At 34.6% G+C, this 23,977-nt stretch overlaps 1 long non-coding RNA gene across 3 annotated transcripts; it reads left to right on the forward strand.

The window, feature by feature from the left end:
* The first annotated feature begins 15,716 nt into the window (after window positions 1-15,716).
* LOC142549023 (uncharacterized) lies at window positions 15,717-22,856 on the forward strand. 3 transcript variants are annotated; one of them, XR_012821042.1, is made up of 6 exons: window positions 15,717-16,464; window positions 18,515-19,218; window positions 19,966-20,104; window positions 20,397-20,845; window positions 21,247-21,403; window positions 22,417-22,856. It is a non-coding gene; the product is annotated as an uncharacterized LOC142549023 (long non-coding RNA). The 3 variants fall into 3 exon arrangements; XR_012821041.1 differs by lacking the exon at window positions 22,417-22,856 and having other exon boundaries at window positions 15,717-15,920; window positions 16,021-16,464; window positions 21,247-22,028; XR_012821040.1 differs by lacking the exon at window positions 22,417-22,856 and having other exon boundaries at window positions 21,247-22,028.
* Window positions 22,857-23,977: the final 1,121 nt, after the last annotated feature.

Below are 23,977 nucleotides of genomic sequence, written 5' to 3' on the forward strand. Positions count from 1 at the left end.
ATCATAGTCAAATAAACTCTGAAAATTCATAACAATTTCATGCGGTATCCGTTCTTCAATCCGGTTTCGATTATACGATGTCTAATATATTAGAAACACCATATATGAATCATATCTGATTTCCTCAATAGCATAATTTCAAATCATAACAGAACATAAGAAAACTTACGTCCAGTTGTAGCCTGCGTCGATAGGAACACAGTACCGAAGTCGGATTCAAAATCTAACGGACGGATCTTTCACAAACTTCAAATTTCTAAAAGAAAAGGCGTAAGGATTTTTCGTAACTTTATCTGAAGCCTTCCTCGTTTTCTTTGCCAGCTGAAGGAATGAAATGAGTTATATATATATACATCTTGCATGTTAAGGGCAAATGGCTTAATCTTTGCTCAACAAGTCTCGCGCATATGCGCGACCTCAACCGGCGCATATGCGCGAGACCTACTGGTCTCGGCAATGATCTTCTCGGCATGCGCGAGGTTCTCTGGAATTGGCCCTTGGCTTCTCGCACAGCTCGCGCATATGGCGCACACCCTCCGCGCATATGCGCGAGATCTTCTGTCCATTTCGCGCATGTGCGCACATTATGTCGTGCATGTGCGCGAAAGGTACTGCCCTCGCACATCCAAGTTCACAAGCAACCTCAAATCAAGTCGTGGAGCGATCCTTTATAATCATATCAAATCATAAATCAATAATTACAGATTATCAGAATAAAATCTCGGGCATTACATTTAAAAATGCTGATGAGTCTACTGTATTAACTGGAAAAAGAGAAGGCAACACATACAAAGTTTCATGGAATATAAATCATATTAATGTTCCTACGTGTTTAGTTGCCTCTCTTAGTGATAAGCATTGGCTATGGTATAAGAGATTGAATCATTTGAATTACAAAAGAGATTGAATCATTTGAATTACAAGTCAATCAATAATCTCAAGAAGCAGAACATAGTTGATGGTTTGCCTGATATAAACTTTGTTAAGAATCATGTCTGTTCTGCATGTCAACTTGGTAAGCAAGTCAAATCTAGCTTCAAGAATAAAGGTAGTAAATCAACTTCAAGGTGTTTGGAATTATTGCATATGGACCTGTTTGGTCCAATCCCTATCATGAGCTTAGGGGGAATGAAATATACACTTGTTGTTGTTGATGACTTTTCTAGATTTACTTGGGTAATATTTCTTGCTGGAAAAGATGAAACAAGTAGTATACTGATCAAGCTTCTGTAAAGAATTCAAAATGAAAAATCTATTTATGTCATTAAAATCAGAAGTGATCGGGGAACTGAGTTTACCAACAAGATTCTTGAGTTATACTTGGATGAACAGGGCATTCATCATGAAAATTCAGCTGCTAGAACGTCTCAACAGAATGGAGTAGCTGAGAGGAGAAACAGAACTCTTAAAGAAGCTGATAGAACAATGCTAGCAGATGTAGACATCTCTCAGCGCTTCTGGGCAGAAGCAATCAACACAGCATGCTACACACAGAACAGAACAATGATCAACAAAAGGCTCAATCAGACTCCGTATGAGATATGGAAAGGGAGTAAGCCTAACGTATCTTATTTTCATGTATTTGGTTGCAGATGTTTTGTTCACAATAACGGTAAAAATTATTTGTCTGCATTTGATTCAAAATCAGATGCTGGACTATTTCTTGGTTATTCAACAGTAAGCAAAGCTTTTAGAATTTTCAATAATAGAACTCTTAATGTTGAAGAATCTATTCATGTTGTCTTTGATGAAGATAGCATCGCTCCTGGAATTTCTAATGTGTCAAATTTAAGTAAGAGGTTAGACATGATTCATCTGGAATTGGATAGTGAAGATGATGCAAAACCTAGTGTTAAAGATGCTCAAAATCCAGAATCAGACATTCGTCTGATAGAACCAATTGCTCAGACATAGGATATACCAGAACCAGAAGTGAACATTCCAGAACCTGCTACTGCTTTAGCTGAGCCTGATTCCAATCTATCAAACCAGGAAGAAATTTCTTTAAACCCTTTTGTCTGGAAGAAATCTCATCATCCATCTTTGGTTATTGGTAATCGTGCAGCTCCATTAAGAACCAGAAGGCAAATGATTAATGAATTTATGCATGCTGCCTTTATCTCTCGGGATGAACCAAAGAAAATTGAAGAAGCTCTTCTGGATCCCAGTTGGATCGAAGCTATGCAAGAAGAGCTGAATCAATTTAAAAGAAATGAAGTTTGGTTTCTTATACATAGACCATCTAATCAAGCTGTCATTGGAACACTGTGGGTATTTAGAAACAAACTTAATGAAGAAGGCACTGTGATCAGAAATAAAGCAAGACTGGTAGCTCAAGGTTTCAGACAAGAAGAAGGAATAAATTATGATGAAACCTATGCAGCAGTAGCAAGGCTTGAAGCAATCAGAATATTTTTAGCCTTTGCTGCTTTCAAAAATATCAAAGTTTATCAGATGGATGTGAAAAGCGCCTTCCTAAATGGTCTACTGCAAGAAGAGGTCTACGTTGAACAACTTCCAGGTCTTATGGATCATTTCTTACCAAATCATGTATTTAAATTACACAAAGCCCTGTATGGTTTAAAACAGACGCCTCGAGCTTGGTATGACACACTTTCACAATTTCTTGTTAATCATGATTTTACTATCGGTACAGTAGATAAATCTCTGTTCACTTTAGTTAAGAATAAGCACATTTTGTTAGTACAAATTTATGTTGATGACATTATCTTTGGGTCAACTAACCCCAAATTATGTGCAAAGATTTCCAAATTGATACAGGAACAATTTGAAATGAGCATGATGGGAGAATTAACATTCTTCCTAGGATTACAGATCAAGCAACTTGATACTTGAATCTTCTTAAATCAAGCTAAGTATACTAAGGAACTACTAAAAAAGTTTGGCATGGAAACATGCTCTGCTGCTTCTACTCCTATGAGCTCATCTACTAAACTTGACAAGGATGAAAGTGGAATTTCAGTAGAGGTAACCCAGTATCGTGGTCTTATTGGTTCACTGTTATATCTTACTGCCAGTAGACCTGATATTATGTTTGCTGTCTGTATTTGTGCAACATTTCAATCTAACCCTAAGCAGTCACATTACATTGCTGCTAAGCGCATCTGAAATATTTGAAGGGCACTCAAAATGTCAGCTTATGGTATCCTAATGATTCATCTTTCAATCTTATTGGATATTCAGATGCTGATTATACAGGTTGCAAATTAGACAGAAAAAGCACAAGTGGTTTTGTGTCAATTTCTTGGTGATAGGCTAATCTCCTGGTTTAGTAAAAAGCAGACTTCCATAGCTACGTCTACTGCAGAAGCTGAGTACCTTGCTGCTGGAAGTTGCTGCTCTCAAATTCTTTGGATACAACAACAACTTAAAGACTACGGAGTTCAAGCTTCTGAATCACCCATCTTCTGTGACAATACTAGTGCTATAGTAATCACGCAAAATCCAGTACTTCATTCAAGAACAAAGCACATAGATATCAGACACCATTTCATTAGAGATCATGTGCAGAAGAAGGACATTTGTCTGGAATACGTTTCTGCTGATCAACAAGCAGCATACATCTTTACAAAGCCTCTGCCTGAGAATAAGTTTTCTTATTTTCGCAATGTTCTTAGTTTAATTGATTTAACTTGAGTATATTGTTGATATCAGTTTGTTGATTATTATCAGTTGCCTGTTACTCAATTCATATTAGTCTGTTTATAAGAAAAAGGAGACAATTTGTGGCAACTACTGATATTTTATTAAGAATAGAATCGACGTCTTACAACTTGATTCAAACTTCTTTCTACAGCATCTTGCCACATTCTAAACCAGTTGTTCAAATCAAGACTTCTAATATTCCGTAAGTTGCTGGTATTAGCCATTATATCCAGCAACTCTCATTCTCTTGACAGAAGCATGTGGTTCAGCACATCATCCTTGACCAGCTCGGATATGTGATCAACTCGAGCAAGCCTCTTGAACCTCCTTGCAAGTGACCTCTGTTTAGCAGAAGAGGGGAATTCTCCGGTATTGATTAATTGAAGGTCATGAGAGGTAGTCCAAATGGACATAACCTCCGCAAAAATGAAGTCCTCTGCACCTTGTTTTAATTCTTGCAAAAGTTGAGGTGTCAATGGATGATGAGGAACATGAGTGCTGCTTTCACAATCCATTGGAATACAAATGCTACTACAAGCAGAAGTCATCTCCTTTTATAGATAAGATTTGAGGAAAACAGATAGTCATCGAGCATTAAATTATCCAGACTAAGTTTTTCTCATCCTTTATTCTGCTTATTTTTTGTTATTTGTTTATTTACTTATTTATTTGCATTAAGTAAAAAGCAGTAGATAAACAGATATATTACAAAATAAAATATTTCATTCATAAAACCAGATGCATTACATTGTCATATCTATTACATTTTGTTGATATCAGCAGCTTGAAGTACTGAAAAGTACTTCAGCAGGAACCTAACTAAGTTCTGCTGGAATCCCCTCTTTTCGCGTGATCATGGTTTGTGAAAGGGATGATTCCGTAGCTTAGTTAATCTGGGTCTAAATTTTTTTTTTAAATTGCGGAACGTAATGTGATTCAATCTAATATACATATCTGTATAAAAATACAAGTCTGGTACAACAAACATCGAACTTAAACTAAGGTTCAACAACTAAATGTCAAGTGCTGAATCCTATCTACAGCAACGTCAAAGTCCGTAGTCTCCACTCTAATCACGATCTCTCATCATCTCCTCGACCCTGATCCTGTCCCACCTGTTGCCATGCACACATACAAACACGACAACATCCAGATAACTCCGGTGAGAATAAAATCCCAGTATAAGCAATGTATACATGCGATGCATAAAATCATATACAAAAGCATAAACCATGTATTAAGAACATGAATCATAATTTATGACACATTAGTGAATATAGATAAAACTCTCTAACTCGTCATCTCCGACTCGACTCATCTCTAATTTAGGGATCCCGGTTCCTGGACATTAACACATATATCGAATCTCAGCGATAGGAGTCGATCCGCCCCTAAGCAATATCGATATAAGTCAATAATCCAGTGTCTTGGCATATCCGCCACAGACTTGGCATATCCGCCAAAACTATCCTATGACAATGTGCAATGGGCCAATGACCACTCTATCATTGTCTGGCCCTTCGGTCAATGACTCTCGCTCAATAGCTATCGGCTATTCTCTACTTTCTATAAATCAATAGATTAATTATATCAATGTCAAACAATTGCAATAAAATAAAGTATGTGGTTTAGGGAAACTAGAGTCCAATCTGACTCAAGTTAATCTCCCGGTTAACATCGACTTATACATTTCTTTTTGTAGTCTCGGTCTGAAGAACTGGAAGTTCTGAATTCAAGGCAGTCAATACAATCTGAAATGAAATATCGAGAAGAACAATATCAATATTCCCCTCAATTCAATACTCAATCAGATCAATATCAGTGTACTGATATTTTGACGGCAAAACAGTACAATCTCGATAACCCCGTCAATTCCAACATCACAGATATAATACCACAACTCATAAACGATATCCATATAACTCACAATCTCAACAATAACAGATCATAATCTCAAATCTGTATATCTCAATCATATCAATTCTGAAAAATCATAACAATTGCATAAACAATCTGTTCTTCGATCTGACTTCGAATATACGATTACTGATATCACCAGAACACACAATGATAATCAAATCACAATTCCTCCAATACATAAATTTCAAATCATTTTTGAAATGAATGAAACTTACATATCTGTAAAGTTCTCAACGAGAGGAGCACGGTACTGTGTCCGGATCGAAAATCGGATAAACGGATTTGCCAAAATCACAACTTATGGTACGAATAAATTGAGGAAACTTTGCTCTGAATTCTCGGTCTTGTCTCTGGTGGAAATGAAGGGAATTTACAATTTATATATATCTCTCATGCATGGTGTGACAAGTGTCCTCAAATCCCATAATTGCACTTTAGATCCTGAAGTCTTCACTATTTGCAATTTGGCCCTCCAACTCTTTTTAATTCCATTTCAATCCTAATTAATTACAAAAACCGTGGAATCTAATTCATCATTCCAAAATTCATAAATTAAATAATCTCGGATTAAAATGATAAAACCTCGGGCCTTACATATAGAGTATTGAGAAGCTAAAGAGACGTTCAACCGGTCACATCTAGCACGAATATCAAGAGTCATCTATCATTCCTTCAGATATCGTATCTTTAGAATTTATTAATTGCATTAATTGAGGGGGAATATTATTTTTTTCTGTCTTTTTCTTTTCCATGCTTTATCAGAAGCAGAAGAAGGTTTGTCTTTTCGATAAAACAATGTGTCTACTGGTTTTTATCAAGATGCTGAAAATATTTCAGTACTTCATAACTTCCAGTAGATATTATCATAAGACAACAAACTCTCTTCTGATTTTTTTAGTAACCGCTTTGGACAGCCTGCCTATTTTAGTTACTTTTCAAAATTTTGGCGTATCTGACACTCTCTGCTCAACTTTTCAAATTCAACCGTAAACATATTGACACGTGTCCTTATGTTTCAATGACGGCTGTACATTCTAGACTTTAACCGTCTCTTCTCAATCTTTTCACCTTTACGCTTTCAGATCTTTCACATACTAACAACTGTTTTCTCTCGTATTCACATTCTATTGCAAAATCTACTTCGAACTCATTTCTACTTGCAAAAAAATGGCTGGAGCTTACACACTCAATGCTTATCAAGTTAATTTTGCTTCAGTGTTGACAATCAAGGATGAAAATCTGGTCAACATGTTCAAAGCCATCGAGAAATCTTGTCTCAGAAGGTTTCTGGAAGCACCCGCAGTTATCTACAAGACTGCTCTCCTGGCATTTTATGGGAAAGCTAAGGTTGACGAAGGAAAATTCGTCTATTCCCAAGGAGATGGATCTATTTCAATTGATGCTGCCCCATTGGGATCAACCTTCTTCCTCCCATGCTCAGGTATCTCGGACTTTTCTGATACTTCTAAGGAGGAGATGTCGGCTGCCTTCGTTACTTTCTCAGCTTCTGGAGAGGAACTCTCTCCTTCTTGCTTCAAGAAGCTACTCAAGATGGAATATCAGGTGTTTGCTGATATTGTTGCAGAAGCACTGTTGGTCAAAGCTGGTACTTTTGACAAATTGACTAAGGAGAAAGTTCAAGTGATGTTGGCCATCACCTCTGAATTTAAAGTGGATTGGAGTGCATTCTTGTTTAGAATCCTGAAGGATATGGTTCTGAGGAAGAGTTCTGGGATTGCTGTTCAGATCAGCAAAATGCTTAAGGATGCTGGTTTTTCTTTCACTACTGAACATGACTCGTCTTATGTGACAATGGCCGATGCTGATAATGTGCTCGCCTTGAGGCCAAAGCCCACTGTGGCAGAATTTGTTGCTCTAAAAAGGGAGATTGGAGATGTTCAGACTGAGGTTCAAGGACCTCAGAAGAAGTTCAAAAGAAAAAGAGTGGTTATCTCCACTGATTCTGATAAAATAGTTTCTGAGGAGTCTGCTGCTCCTACTCAAGTATCTGTCCCTGCCACCCCCAGCAAGAAGAAGGCTCGCACGGTACTTCGCATTAAGAAAACATCAGCAATTGCTGATTTAGACACTGTCCCGTTGAGACGAGTGTTTCCAGAAGCCACGTCTTCTTTGTTAGTTTCTGCTCCTGTCACTAAGCCAGCAGTCACTTCTGCTACCACCTCTTCTACTGCTCCGACCTTCAGACCCTTGTCTGGAGTTGTTATTCGTGAATCAACTGCAGGGTCTTCTGCTTTTCGACCCGTGTTACCTGCCTCATTTTCAGATAAAGGCAAAGGGAAACTCGTTGCAGAACCACAGTTTTATGGCGCCAAATCATCTGTTTTAACTGGTATTGATCTTCATTTGGAAGAGATTGAGAGATCTGACAATGAAGGGATGAATTTCTTTGATGATTGGCATAAGGTTCGAGTTTTCCATCCTCTCACATTCTTCAGAACACGAGGTGCATTCAGTAAAATGGTAAAGAATGAAGAGAAGGTGTTTGAACTTGCCAAGACTGAAAATGTGATTGAAGCTATGAGATGCCGAGGTTTCATTCTTGAGCAGCTGAAACGACAAAAGCTGGAATCAGTTTTGAAGACTCTTCAATCTAATTTTGATGATATGATTCCAACTGCTGCTCAGGATTAGAATGTGATCCACATTCTATCTGACTGTTTGAGAATAATGAATGAGCAACTTCTTGCTCAAGAACAGACATTTGGAGAACCTGTACCTTATTCAGTAGGATTCATTCCAGACTTTGCTCAGACTAAGACAGTTGAGGAAAGGACTATAGCTGCACAAGAAGCTAAGGTCTCTAGTACTCTTGCATCTCCGAAATTGCCTACTCAGTCTTCTTCTCTCCTATCTGTTCGTGAATTGGCTTCAGTGGATGAAGTCATTCAATCTATCGTTGTTACTGTCTCTGCTGCATCAGAAGCCGCTCAGGCTGATGACTTGTTCCAACTAGTAGCTCTCCCAACAGAACACCATTTAGCATAATCGGATGCTGCCCCATCTCAATCATTGCCAAATTTAGAGATTTTCTCTGCAGAACATCAAGCAGGAATGGTAGCCATCCTGAATGATCAAATTCCAGCAGCTGAAAAACTAGAAGCCATGGAAGCCGAGCAACCAGAAGAAAGAACACTTCCTGAACCCTCTGCTGCTGCTGAAGGATCTTCTGCTAGACAGACTACTGCTGTTTCTACTGCCCCTACAGATCTTGTTTCTTCTACTGCTCTTGTTGTCCTTCCTACTGATTCACCATCTCGCATTGCTCATGTTGCACATCTTGCTGAAATCTCGGAACGCTTACTCGCAAGAACTCCATCCCCAGAAGAAAAGCACTTCGATCTTCACTCTGAGATTGACACTCTGAGACGGAATATCGAAAGAGTTTCAGAAATCGTCAAACGATTATCTTACGATCATGCTTGTGAAGTCAGTGCCATCAAATTTTTCTTTGACATCATTTCAAAACAAATCTTTAACTCGGCTGAATCATTGGCAAAGCTTGAAGTTGACTCAAGCCTTTTCAGGAAAAACGTTTTGTCTAGTCATGCTAACATCATGCTTAGTCAATCAGATGTTATTCGAACTGTCGCTGATCATGAGTCGTCTCTACGCTCAATTTCAACTAAAGTGGAGGCTACTGATTTGAAGCTGGAATCCATTGATGCCAAGATTGAGTCCCAATATCAATCCCTTCAGTCCCTAAATGATCGTGTTTCGAATCAAGTCCCATTCTTAGAGATGATGAATGATAGAATTATTAGTCTTTCTGAACGAATGGATGAACTGCTTACTCGCATTGATGCCAAAAAGAGGGAAGCAGTAGAACGGGTAGAATGGAGGACAGATGAAAGGACAGAGGAAGGTAGATCAGGAGGACATCATCAATCAGAATCATCGTTCAGAAGCCAAGATCCTCAGGATGATGATGATGCACTATTCAAAGATATTGGGACTTATTATTAATCTTTCTGATTAATACTCTTTTGAATTCTACTTTACTGATTATTGACTTTTCAAATTTTTGGTTATTATTGCTATCTGTTTTTTTTTTAACTGTTTTCTTCATCATACTAACTTCTAGGTTTTGGTATCACCGCAAAGGGAGAAATTGATAGACTTAATTTAATTGTGGTGATGATAGTCAAAACCAGTAGATCACGTTAGTAAAACCAGAACATAGTATAAAAGTAGACGTTCTCGTATCGCCTTAACAAAGAAATACTCTTCGAGTACTTCTCGACATAGAAAAACAGAAGCAGAACTTGACTTTTACTGAATCAGAACCTAACGATCTTATATTAAATGTTACCGTTACTTTATCAAGTATGAGTATTAAATGCATCATTAATGCTGAACAAAGTCATTTAATACGTTTTACCAAATGTGGTATGAAACAAGACTGATTGTTCTGAAGCTTTTTGCAGGAATCTTTTTAGGTAATAAAGCTGATTCTATCAGAAGTCAAAGAAGTCGTTTTGTTTATAGACATTGGATTCAAGACTTCTATAAATACACAATATCAACGACGTTTATAGGACACCAATATCGAAACAACGATTACGTTATTTCATATACAAACGTCGATTTGAGCACTCAGAACTACTTATCATCTTCAAGCTCAATATACAGAAAAGCAGCACACGCTTCACTTTAGTTATCTGATCTTTTGAGATCATATTGTATTGACTGTTTCTTGCTCTCTCTACAATCATATTCAAGTTATTATATCTTTGAGAAGAGTTTGTAATCTGGAAAAGAGTCTTTTCCAGAACTTTGTTGTATTCATATTATCGTGTTGAGAAACTAAGAGTTTCAGTAGGCGAATGATAAGTCCTGCTGAAGTGGGTGTGTACAAGTGTTGTACTGTAAAAATCAAAGTCTTTAAGTGATACCTTCTGGAAACAGAAGAAGGGGAGACGTAGAAGATTTTATCTTCGAACTTCCATAAGCAACCATTGTCTACTGCCTACTGTTTTATTGTGTTTCACCGTACTCCATTGGATCGTTTCCGCACTATTTATTGTGATCTGCTGGAATTACTCTCAAACAAGAATAGCCATAATATCTAACATGATTCTAGCACCCTTTGCAAAAACGACCATCAAAGGAAAGAGTTTATTCACCCCCCCACCCTAAACTCTATATCGATCCCCAACACATTATGTCAACCAATGTTGGGCTAAAACAAAAACTAATAAATTAGATATTGACAAAATCTCAAAGAAACACTATTCAAAATAATAATGGATTCAAATAAAGATTCTGATTATAATAGTGAAACTGAAAATAATTCAGAATCATATGATTCCGAAGAAATTCAAGATAATGAATTAATTCTCTCAGATAAAGAAGAATGTGATAATTGCATAAGAGAAAAATTTTGTATAAATCATATAGATAATAATGATGATTTTTATAAATTTATGTCTCAATTTCATGATCTTAATATCAATATTTTAGCTAATAATAATATTCTAGAATTTCTTAAAATGATTAAGGATCCAATTCTAAAATATACAATCATAGTTCAAATGGAGAATAATATTTCAACCAGTAATAATAATAATCTTGTTAAACAAGAACAAGCTTATTCTATGAAAGAAGTAAAAAATCTTTTACTAAAAAAATGTAGTAACCAAAGTCCAGTTACTATTCAAGATTTAATTAAAGAGATTAAGAATCTTAAAAAAAAATTTACAACAGAATAATAATAGTTTAAATTATCGAATTTCAATTATTGAAAATAACAAAGACAATTCAGTATATAATTCTGAAAGTTTTGATAATCTTCAAGATATATCATTTCCTGATCCAAATAAAAAATATTTATATGTTTTAAGTATGATTATATCTCAGAAATTGTATACTAATATCACCCTACTAATTGCTAATAAGAAATTTTTTATTGCTATGATTGATAGTGGTGCAGATTTAAATGTTATACAAGAAGGATTAATTCCTACAAAATATTTTCATCAAACACTCATTCTCTTTCTCACGCTGGAGGAGAACCTTTAGAGACAAATTATAAATTACCAAAAGCATATATTTGCAAAGATAAAAACTGTATTTTAACCAGTTTTTTATTAGCAAAAGAAATTTCCTGCCAACTTATACTTGAACTTCCTTTTATTTATCAAATTTATCATTTAACTTATGTTGATGAAACAAGTTTTATAGGAACCTATCAAGGTAATCCTATTTCTTTTCAGTTTATAACTAAACATGTTCATAGAATCTTAAATGAATTACAAGAAAAGATTGATAGAAAAATTTTTCAGATTAATTATTTAAAAGAAGAAGTAAAACTTTTAAGTATAGATGAAAATTACAAAATCTTAAATTATAGAAAAAGATTAAATTCATTTATAATAATTTTTTTTTAGAAATATATAATGATCTTCCAAATACTTTTTGGAATAGAAAAGAAACATATTATTTTTCTTTCATATGAAGAGAATTTTGAGGAACAAAAAATTCCTATCAAAGCTCATCCTTGTCAAATTTTTGAATATTTAGAATTATGTAAAAATGAAATTCATTCTTTATTAGAAAAAAGGTTTAATAACACATTCTCAATCTCTTTGGTCATGTACTGCTTTTTATGTTAATAAAAATTTTGAGCAGAAAAAATGAGTTCCTCGATTAGTAATAAATTATAAACATCTTAATAAAGTTTTAAAATGGATTAGGCATCATATTCCTAATAAAAAAGATTTATTAGATAAACTTGTTAGTGCTATTATATTTTCACATTTTGATTTAAAATCGGGATTTTGGCATATTCAAATAAAAAAATCTGATAGATATAATACTGTTTTTAATGTTCCAATAGGACATTATGAATGGACAGTAATGCATTTGGCTTAAAAATGCCCCTTCAAAATTTGAACAAATTATGAATAATATTTTTTATTCTTATAGTAATTTTATAATGGTTTATATTGATGATATTCTAGTATTTTCAAATGATATTGAAACACATTTTAAACATTTAGATATGCTTAAAAATATTGTTATCCAAAATGACCTTGTTATATCAAAATCTAAATTGATTTTGTTTCAAAGTAATATTAGATTTCTTGGTCATTTGATTGAAAAATGAAAGATTATTCCTATCCAACGAAGTATTGAATTTGGTTCAAAATTTCCTGATTTTATAACTGATAAAACTCAGTTACAAATATTTTTAGGAAGTTTAAATTATATTTCTCCTTATATTAAGAATCTTATTGAGGATTCAGCTATCTTATATGATAGATTGAAGAAAAATCATTTACTTTGATCAAATAAACATACCGAAGCTATTAAAAACATTAAAAAAAAGTTAAAAATCTTCATTGTCTTATGCTAGCAAATCCCCAATGTGATAAAATTGTTGAAACTGATACTTCTGATATAGGTTTTGGAGGAATTTTAAAACAAATAGATACCAAAAGAAAGCAAGAATATCTCATTAGATTTTATTATGGAAAATGGAATAATGCCCGAAAAAGTACTCTACAGTAGCAAAAGAAATTTTAGCTATTGTTAGATGTATTTTAAAATTTCAAGATGATTTATATAATCAAAAGTTTATTATAAAAACTGATTGTAAATCTGAAAAATTTATGTTTATGAAAGATTTTAAACATGATGTTTCTAAACAAATGTTTGCAAGATGACTTGCTCATTTAGCTCCTTTTGATTTTGACATTATTTACAAGAAAGACGAAAATAATCACCTACTAGGTTTCTTAACCCGAGAATATTTATCTTAATGCACTAATTTACAGATATGAGTTCTCGAGGAAGAGAATATTCCTTTTATAGAAGAAGAGGTGGTAGGAAAAAACCCCCTAACATTATTGCTCAGTATGAAAAATAGAGGTTTATAGCCCAAAATATTTCTAGTTAATCTGCCAGTAATACTGAGCAAAATGATTCGTTATACAATGAATTTCAAGAATTGTTGAAACAAAAACAGAGAAATAATACAGATTCTCAGTCTGAAGTATCATATGCTAATATCATTAAAGATGATGAAGGTGATTCAGCTCTATATATGGAGACAAAATATCAAGATTTAATTCTTCTTATAGAATAAAAAAATATCCAATGGAAAAAAACTTCATGGACTATCATGAAAAGATATTTAACCAATATATCATATGTATATGGTTATTATAAATAAAGAGAATTTTATGAAAATCTTCTATTATCAACCAAAGTGTTGAAATAACTTACTTTTACAGTGATACTCAACAGATAAGAAGTTATAACTTCTCAAAGTTTATTATAAAAAAATTATATCTATTGAAGAATGTGGTATATCTCCATTAGGAGAAAAAAAGTTTTATTTCCAAAATCATTAAATGAATTTTAAATTTAATTTTTGGGATTATATTGAGAGTTTTAATAAAACTCTATTTTATGAAAACGAAAAACAAAAACATACATGATTTTTAAAAATATGTGAATATGTTTTACATTACCTAGCTCCTAATTGGTTTTTAACATGGCAGAAAATTTTTGGTCCATCAGCAAAAAATTTGCTAGAGGTTTTCATAAAATCAATGAATACTTGGTTAAATATTTCTTCAAGTATTAAAAAATCATTTCCAGCACATTGAATTGATGTCAATACTTTGTGTCTATTCTTTATGGAATTCGGTATTCCATGGTTATGGAGATGACAACCTGAATTTGATTATATTGATGAAGGCATGCTCTGCTTATGGAATGTTAGTTTCACAAAATTTTGGGACAAATTATTAAAGGATGACCCTAACACAGAAAAACCCTATGGCTTCGAAACTCTTTAACATATGGAAGTAAGAATTTCTTTATATCAGAAAGATTTTAATAAACAATAAGAACAAGATTCAATGAGTCCATTTAAGATTTTTACTCAGAAATATTTTAATATCTATTCCAAACAGAAAATGATCGAAGTTTATATTGAAGAAATGAAGAAAGATCTTTATAATAATATTGGATGTTCAAGAATATTGGATGTTCAGACTCCAAATCAGATAATCTATGGCTTCTAAATCAAGCGAAAACCAATTCGTCCATTTAATGTAAGTGCAGGATACTCAAGATCCAGAGGAAAATATTCCCAATTTCTCTGATAGTAAATATTTGAATAAAAAATTCAATAAAACATAATATTAAAAATGATTAAAATATTCATATTTAATAATGACAAAGTTAGTGAAATATCACTAGGAACTTTTGACTTTTATAACCATGTTATTATTTGCTTTTATAAAACATTGTATTATTTATATTTTTAGTTGGAATTCGGGGTTTCATGTTCTGCTCTTCCTTCTATATATAGGTTGTTTTGTGTTCTTAGAAGGACACAGTCAAGTTTTCTCTCCTCTATTCTCTTTCTGTAAACAACCTTTCTTAAGATTCTAATAAAAGCTTCAAGTTCTGAATACAACTTTGTAAGTTTACTTTATCATTTATTTTCAATTTTTATTTACTGTTTATAATTTTTATTCCATAAAGATTAGCCTGAATGACATGCTAAAATATTCGTGCTAAATTATTACTTTACTATGACATGATCTATATTTATTTATAATTTGGAATAAAATTGAGATAATAAAAGATTTATTTGAGTTTTGGAATTTGATGTAATATAAGGGTTTTTCTTTAAAACATAAGGTAAGAGATGAACCATAAAATGATAAACACAAGGTTCGAGTGTAACCAGGAAATAATAAATTCATGTTGTAGTCCTTCAGCCCGTTTAGCTGAGAGATGACGTTTAAGGCGTTTATGTGTGATTTTTATGAGTTTATGTTTCTGAGGTGGACCTCGCTAAAATCCTCTGTTGTTTAATTCTTTGGTATATCTTTGTTAGTTCCTTTTATGTTTTGTAAAAGTTTCATAGATGAACCTTATATTCATTTTTATTCCAAAATTTAAATGCCTATTTTTCTTAGTTCAGTTTTCCTAAATATGGTATATCAACCGAAAACCTTTGTGTAACTATTTGTCTTTAGACTATATATCTTTAAGAATATATTCGATATATCTAACAATGTCAAGTATCATAATAAATTATATTCCATGTCCCAAATGACAATAACGACTGGAATCTTAGGCTAAAGAAGTAAAAAGGAAAGGACCTCAGCTGAGATGAATCTTGTACGGAATCTTCTAAGCACAACAAGATGCTGGAATCCGGAGATCCTCGTGTGTATTAGCCAACATTGCTTGATACCGTCTTCTCCATTGCTTACCTGCGCTGCTGCGCAACAGGATGGATGCAATTGCAAAAAAGATGAGTTTTCTTCAATGGAGGAATGGGAATGCAGGTAATTATCTGTCTACTTTCAATTTTTTGTAAAATCCTTTATGTTTTAACCGGAAAATAGAGCAGTTAATTGATAAAACGGGTACTTTATTTGATTTCAGCTGCTTGCAAAATCCATTTATCTTCTAGTACCAACAGCGGATTGAAGTCACCTTTTGTGTGTGTGTTATAATTAACTTGTGTCAAGGAATGTAGGTACTGTGAACAAATGTGAGCTGAATATTTTTCTTTACTGAACGTAATGAAGTGTAGTTCACAGGTTACAATTATATAGAGTTCCACTTCCTATTGATCTAGGAGGGATTGCAATCTCTTGATGCTTGAAAAAGCAGAAAACAGTTTCATGTTCCTCAACTGAAGCCGAATACTGCTCTCTTGACTCGTGCTACTGAAGTTGTATTGATTAAAAATTTACTGCAAGAAATGCACGTCAAATCGTCTCTCTCTCCAAATACTTTTGCATGAGTCATATTTGACTTTGCCAGCGGATCATGGATATGAGTCAAGAACAGCTCACTGGTTGTAGGAAGGACCTATATGTTAGAGTAGATGTCCTGTAAATCAACTGTTGGCTAGGGAATTTATTGACTCAATTGTAATAAACAATCTTTATTTTAATATAATTTAATGTTTCATGGTTTGTTATTTCTTTATCTGTATACTCATGTGAACAACATAGATAAAGACCTTGATTATACTTTAATACAAATGAATCGTAATTCGATGTTGAAACTCATTTGTAAACACTGTATTATCTAAATTCGTTCCTAGTCGATTCAGCCGCCTAAAACATGGATAAAGGTCGCTTGAGCTCGAGACTAGCATCTGTGATGTTGTGTACTGCGTTTCTTGGTAAGGACATAGAGATGTCCAAACATGCAGATGGGTAGTCATATGATGATTATACCGAACAACCCTCCCTCGGACTTTCCAAGTGGTTATCATTCATCGAGAGGATAAGTCCGTGGTTATGATTGTACACCATTAGTCCTTACGACCCGGGACAACGCTGATGCTCTATATGCTAGGGCTGTGCTTTGACTCGTTTACCGGCTCCAGGAGAGTCATCAGGTGGCGAGGTTGGGTACAGTTGCGACACATATAGGAGCCAGTGCATTGTAGTCGGGGATTCACCGCTCACCTACGGGTGTGGATATACTATGTGATCTAACGTAATAATAGTGCATGGAATCTCTGGCCAGAGTATGAGATGTACATTGGAGAAGGAGTTCTCCAATAGTACACGCGATGCCACTATTACAGTTATCACATAGTTATCGAATTAATATGCAACCCTCGATGAACCAATGGTTGCAGATTCGATCGGGATATTTGAGATGAAGGGACCATACTGTACGTTAATCATAATCGACTGGTTCTTGCAGGCACTATCAGTGATACCTAGGGGATCATGGGGCGATGCTACTAGACGCTCTTACCATGATCCGATGGGTGCAATCAGAAATGAGTTCTGATATTCTTGATCAAAGTGTTGATGAAAAGAATGAGGCTAACTAGGGTAAGCCCGAATAAAGGATTATGTCCTGAATCACAAATAGTTGTGAACCCACGGCTAGCTGTATCCCTGAACCATTGAGGGTCACACAAGCACTGGATCGTTTGTTCCCGTTGAGAGAATAAATTCAAGAAGTTGAATTTATATTATATAGTAAATTCAAGGAGTTGAATTTATGATAATTGAATTTTGAGAGAATAAATTCAAGAAGTTGAATTTATATTATATAGTAAATTCAAGGAGTTGAATTTATGATAATTAAATTTTGAGAAAATAAATTCAAGGAGTTGAATTTATAAAATTTGAGAATTTAATTTATTAAACTCAATTGTTGGGTTTATTAAATATTAAATGTTGGAGGTGATAAAAATTCAAGGAGTTGAATTTATAATTTAAATAATAAATTCAAATGTTGAATTTGTAATGTATTTAATTTATTAAGCTCAAAAGTTGAGTTTATTAATTAATAAATTAAATATGGTGGATAATATGGGCTTGTAGGAGTACAAGTCCAACATAATAAATAATTAAAGTTTTAATGGGCTTTGATTAAATTAATTAAACTAGTTGTACTAGCCCAATTAATTAAATCAAGCCCATTAATGTTAATTATGTAATTATGTTATTATAAATAATACTTGAAAAACACTAAACCTAGCCACCACAACAAAAGGATACGTGAGCCCCTCCACTCATCAAAGAAGAAATCGGCCAACTTTTGAAAAAAAAAAAATTATTGTGCCGTCTCTCAATTATTTTCTCTCCGACGCAAAATATCTTCCATATTTTTCTAGTGCAAATTGGAAGAGGAACACACTATCTAGTCGTGGACTTGATAGGAGGATTTTTTGAAGAAAGTTCGTAGGGATTCATCAAGAGCTATCTCCGCTAACCCCGGAATAGTTGGAGCCACGTGATTTAATCACCAAAGGTATAAATTTCTAAGATCCTATGAATGTTTTGTTAAATCATACGAGCGCCTAAAGCAATATTATTTTGTTTTTCAAAATAAAATAAAAATTTTAAATCTTCCGCTGCGTTTGGGCGTGTAGAAAACAGATCCAACACTATATACCAAGAAAATAATGAAGATGTCCAAGATCTTTAATGGAGAAACGAGTAGCAAGAGCATGAAGAGAATGATTGAGAAAATCATTCTTGTTACCAGTAATTATTAAGTCATCAATATAAACCAAAAAACAAAGGATAACACTTGGTTTGTAATGAATGAATAAGGATGTGTCACTTTGCGAATTGACCAATCCATAAGAGCTTGTTTATGACAGATTACTTTTCTCAGTTTACATAAAAAATTGGCTTAGATTGATTAACAAATCACGATGGTTGTTGCATATAAATTTCTTCTTAGAGTGTAACTGTTGTCATCCAATTGTCGGCCTGGCCGACTATTTGACAAAGCAAGAGATGGAATGCAAATTGTTGTCCGTCTTGCAATCCTGGTTGAAATTTTCATGAAAGTCAATACTGGGTCTTTGATGAAACCCCTTTGACACTAGACATGCTTTATACTGAGAGATGACCCACTACACATGTTCCATTTCGAAGAAGTGCTGTAATTTCATCAGAAATGGCTGGTCTCCATTCAACTATTTCATTGCTTTTGAAACACAGGTGGGTTCAAGAGATTCTAGAAGGGGATGAATAATGCTGGTTTGATATATGTGTTTAGGCTTGAAGATGTTATTTTTTGATTAGGTGATCATGTAATGAGAAAGAACGTCTGGTTTATTGCCTGAGTGAGGTGCTACAAGAGATTGAGTAGGTGAAGAAAGATTTGAATTTTGAGCTGGAGATAGATAAAGAAGAGGAAAGATTGTTGGAAAAGGTCGTTCATGAAGGACCAAGAGAGATATTATTAGAGGGATTAGAATTAATTAGAGAAGATTAAGAGCAAGGGGAAATACCTGTACCCACAGAAGTTGACAATGTTGGCATCACGAGCGGCCGAGGTAAGATATGCAATGGAAGCAGCAACTAATACATTGGTATAGTTGCTTCTCTTGGTGGCGGTATGAGCGTGGTTCGATAATAAGCCTATTCGACTCTATGTGTAAATGATCTTTCTCAGTTCAAAATTTCAATCAATTTGATTGGAGGCCAGTACACAATGATTGAAATTATTTGTGCAAATTGATAAGTCGTTTGGAAGGTCTTTTTTGAAATTAGATATGTACATGAACACTAGGTCCAAAAGAAAAATCCTTACGGTTAATCCAACAGCCCCACATTACCTATCTCAACATGGTGTGAGCCACTGGTGAGTGAAGGAATCCGAGTTTAGCTATGAAATGGATAGGATCCCCTTGAAAAGATGATTGGAAATCAACAATCCCATCCTGAGAAGCTAATTTGATTACTGCTTCCATTTTAACTCCAATGATATGCTTAAACCTCCAACCAATGAAGTATCTTAAGTACATTTCAATGTCGTCATTGCATGATCCACTCTAGATTTCGCTTAAGCACAACATGATTGTCTACGCTCTTAATGCTTGATTGTCCCTTGCAGCATACAAAACTCAGGATTTTGTTGCATGGACAGTGAATAAATCCAATTTGAGAATGTTTTAGCTTCCAAAATTTAGTCGGTACAAGCCAGATCCATGTGTATGGTGGGGAACAAATCTGTTTTTTGTTTATTTTAAAAGGTAAATATGCAACTAAAAACATCTCAATGTGGTGCTTTGTCCATGAGCTATGAAAATTTAAAAGCTTATTGACATCTTTAATTGCTTTAACAACTTCCTAAAGAATTTTTGTCGGTATCCATAGTTTTTGGGTGAATTTGTAATCGAGTAAAACAATCACATTCGCCATTTATTAGTGAAATATTTCGTTTAAATGACCAAATCTACTTTGTAATTTTATTTTATTTTTTGTAAATGAATGCTTGCAAATGGTATCCACGTTCTATTATTCATTGCCATTTATGAAACACAGATTTTGTCCCGTGAACATTTCGTTTAGTAGTAGTTGCAAGGGATAGAGAAAAGTTTCTCGTACACTTGACTCGACCAAATGTAAGGCATGCATGCCCGTGAAGACAAATGTCTGATTCAACCAAATGTAAGGCGCACACGAGGGCGAAGGCAAAGGTTTGACTCAACTGTTCCAAATGTAAGATGTGTATGCAAGGAGGAAGACAAACGTTCGGCTCTACCAAATATAAGGCATGCACACATGGACGAGGACAATTGTCAAGTAGGAATATACAAGTTTTTGTAGAAGTCACGAGTTTTGTGCTTTTATTATACCTTGTCCTTGGGTTTAATCACATTCTCTCCATCACCTAGACTACAAAGTTTTTTTCTACTTTGGATAATTTCATGTGTTCTTGGCGAAGATCATTCTTTCATTGTCATGTTTGATGTGCTCGACATATAAAATAGGTGATTATTCATTTGACCTGTATCTACGCCGTAATAATTTTTTTAAATGGCCCCAACCTTTTTTAACATTACTATATGTTAATACTCCTTTTTCCTTTGTTATTTTTATCGGACTTGGCAAATCGAACTGTTTTTGTGATCCCTTGCATTTCTATTCAATCACATTGGTACTCTTAATCGGAAGAGCAGCAGAGTTTCTGAAGTTAATTGAGAGATTTTGATTGAACTCTTCGGTTAGTTGAGATGTATGTGAACTTTTCGGTACTAGAGTAGGTACTTTCTTCTCCTTCTAAAATCTTGATTAATTCTAATACATAGTATTCATTAATTCTATGTTTTTAGAATTTCTTGTTTTTCTGTTTTTGTGAAAAGGATGCTAAATGATAGTGTATCTTATTTAGGTAACTGCAGTTGCATAAAAAGTTTTGACTTCAAGAGAAGGGTGCTTAGCAGTGGAAAGTTAGAAGTGGGAGCCTTGACGACGCACAGTTTGGACTCATATCCCACCATTGGAAGCTTCAGGGGAAAAGCTAGATCTGGAGGCGTGAACTGATTCGGGTAATATCATTTTGCTGTCGATATACTAATGGTTCATCATGTATCAATTTTTGTTATCATCTTAATCTGGCTTCTCCATGAACCTCAGTAACCAGTAAAAGAATACATTAACGGCTATTTTTTTTTTACTCTTTTTGATTATTTGAGATCCATGTATTCTTAGTCTTCCGGCAATGCCTCCTGAGCATGACATCATGTTATGATTTCCTAGTACCGTTTTCCATACTCCCATGAATTACTCTGAGGATTAATGGTGGCAGGTAAGGTAACATATAAGGATTTTCTTCATGTTTCCTTTTCTGATCTGATTTTTCCTCATTACATTCGGCTTATTTCCCTACTTTTCTTTGAACTTATTAACTTGCTAAGCAATCATTATAAGCTATGATTTTGTATAACAGAGCATTGGTCAATTGGTGATAGTTATGGTTCATTTGATAATATTTATCGTGGCCATCTGTTGAAGCTACATTTGGCTTAGTTGTAGTTTTCAACCGTATTCCTTTTATAATTTATCAAATGACGAATCACTAGGGTGGTTATCTTGGTTTGGTTTGGGTTACTGGTGTACCAAAGTTCGTAAATGGCAACTGGCTGCTATATGCGGTGGCAAATTGGCTGTCTTCTATGCACGATAGCTGCTTTATATCCGCACGATAGTTTTGTGGGTGCTTCTTGTGAATCTGGGTCTTATAATATTAAGTTGAATGTAAAATAGTGCTATTTTCTGCTCAACTAAGTGATGCATGAATTTGCAGGGTGGAAAAAATCCTTGTTTCTCACAACATACGCTAACAGATGATCTAAACTTGATTGCCTTTGGTTTCATTTGAAACTTTAACATCCTTTACATACAAGTTCTGTAATCTAGGAATTATATTTGGTAAATGCTTTCTTTTTTTTCGCTGGCTAGAATTAGCGGTTTTTTCAAAACATAGATCATATAGTGTATTTAATGCTGAATGGAAAAATAGGAGATCGGTTTTTAGGTTACATTTTTGTTCTCTACTCAGTGCAGGAAAACTAGTCGAGCGAATTGAATCGAACAGGATTATTCACACGATTAGTTGTAGATCTCCTGAGACTGGAAGCTAGAGCCACTTTAATCACGTCAGATACTGGAAGCGTCCGCGTACGATATGATAATCCAGCTGAAATTGGATACCTTGAGGAAATCCTAATTAACATAATCTCAAGACTTCATCTTAAAGATGTGGTGGCGTGCAAAACTGTAGCAAAAAGTTGGTTAAGCATGATGTCTGAACCAAATTTTGTCAAGTTGAAACTCAGTCATTCCCAAAAAACCCAAACTATATCATGTCCTTATCCCAAAGGATCTAATATTGGTACTCATCTGTTTTTGATGGAGGGAGATTGAAAAATAAATAGAACCATCCCGCTTCTCGGTTTTGATACGATAAGTTCACCTGACAAGGTCTGTCACTTGAATGGCCTGATGTGCTATGTGGATGAAGTTGATTTTGACGAGGTAGAGATATGCATTTTTAATCCTATTACACAGGAGCTGCTACTAGTTCCCAAAGGGAGTCCATCCTTGATACCTCCATCAGCAGGGGTTGTTTTCGACCCTGACAACACCAACTACAAAGTATTTCGGTTTTTCTTGGACACGATTGAAGATGGAACGTGCAAATGTGAAATATATGCTTCTGATTCTAATGAATGGAAATTGATTTCCGAGGACGTAGAACGGCCAGATCCAAATCCTGCCTGTCCCATGCGTCCTTACTAGGTACGTGTAGCTCGAAAGATGTATTGGTTTGATTGGTCTGAGCCAGATCCCTGTTGTCCCTCCCATTCGAATCCTTTATGTTGACCTGAATGATAAGTTTTCAACAATCAACCTTCCCAATGAATGTAGTTTCTTGATTGAATTAGAAGGTTGTTTGGCTCTGGTATGGGTAGATTATCCAGCTCTCTATGCTGCGGATGATTCTAAACCTTTTCTGGAGGTATGAAAATTTGAGACCCTGAGGTGGAAACTGAGGGCTAGTGGTGTGCTTGGACTAGACGTTAGAGTAGATGTCCTGCAAGTCAACGGTTGACTAGGGAATTTACTGACTCAAGTGTAATAAACAACTTTTATTTTAATATAATTTAACTTTTTATGGTTTCATTTCACTTTATCTCTGTACCCATGCAATCAGCATAGATAAAGTCCTTGATTATACTTTAATATAAATAAATCATAATTCGATTTTGAAACTCATTTGTATACACTATATATTCTGAATTCATTCATAGTCGATTCAGCAGCCTCAAAACAAGGATAAAGGTCGCTTGAGCTTGGAACTAGCATATTGATGTTGTGTACCGTGTTTCATGGTAAGGGCGTAGAGATGTCCAATCATGCAGATGGATAATCATACGATGATTGTACCGAACATCTCTCCCTCGGACTTTTCAAGTTGTTATCATTCATCGAGAAGCGAAGTCTGTGGTTGTGATTGTACATGATTAGTCCTTATAACCCAGGACAACACTGAGGCTCTGCATACTAGGATTGTGCTTTGACTCGTTTACCGACTCCGCGACGGTCACAAGGTGGCGGGG

Source organism: Primulina tabacum, chromosome 6 (genome assembly GCF_025594145.1).
Source record: "Primulina tabacum isolate GXHZ01 chromosome 6, ASM2559414v2, whole genome shotgun sequence".
In the NCBI taxonomy this organism is placed as follows: domain Eukaryota; kingdom Viridiplantae; phylum Streptophyta; class Magnoliopsida; order Lamiales; family Gesneriaceae; genus Primulina; species Primulina tabacum.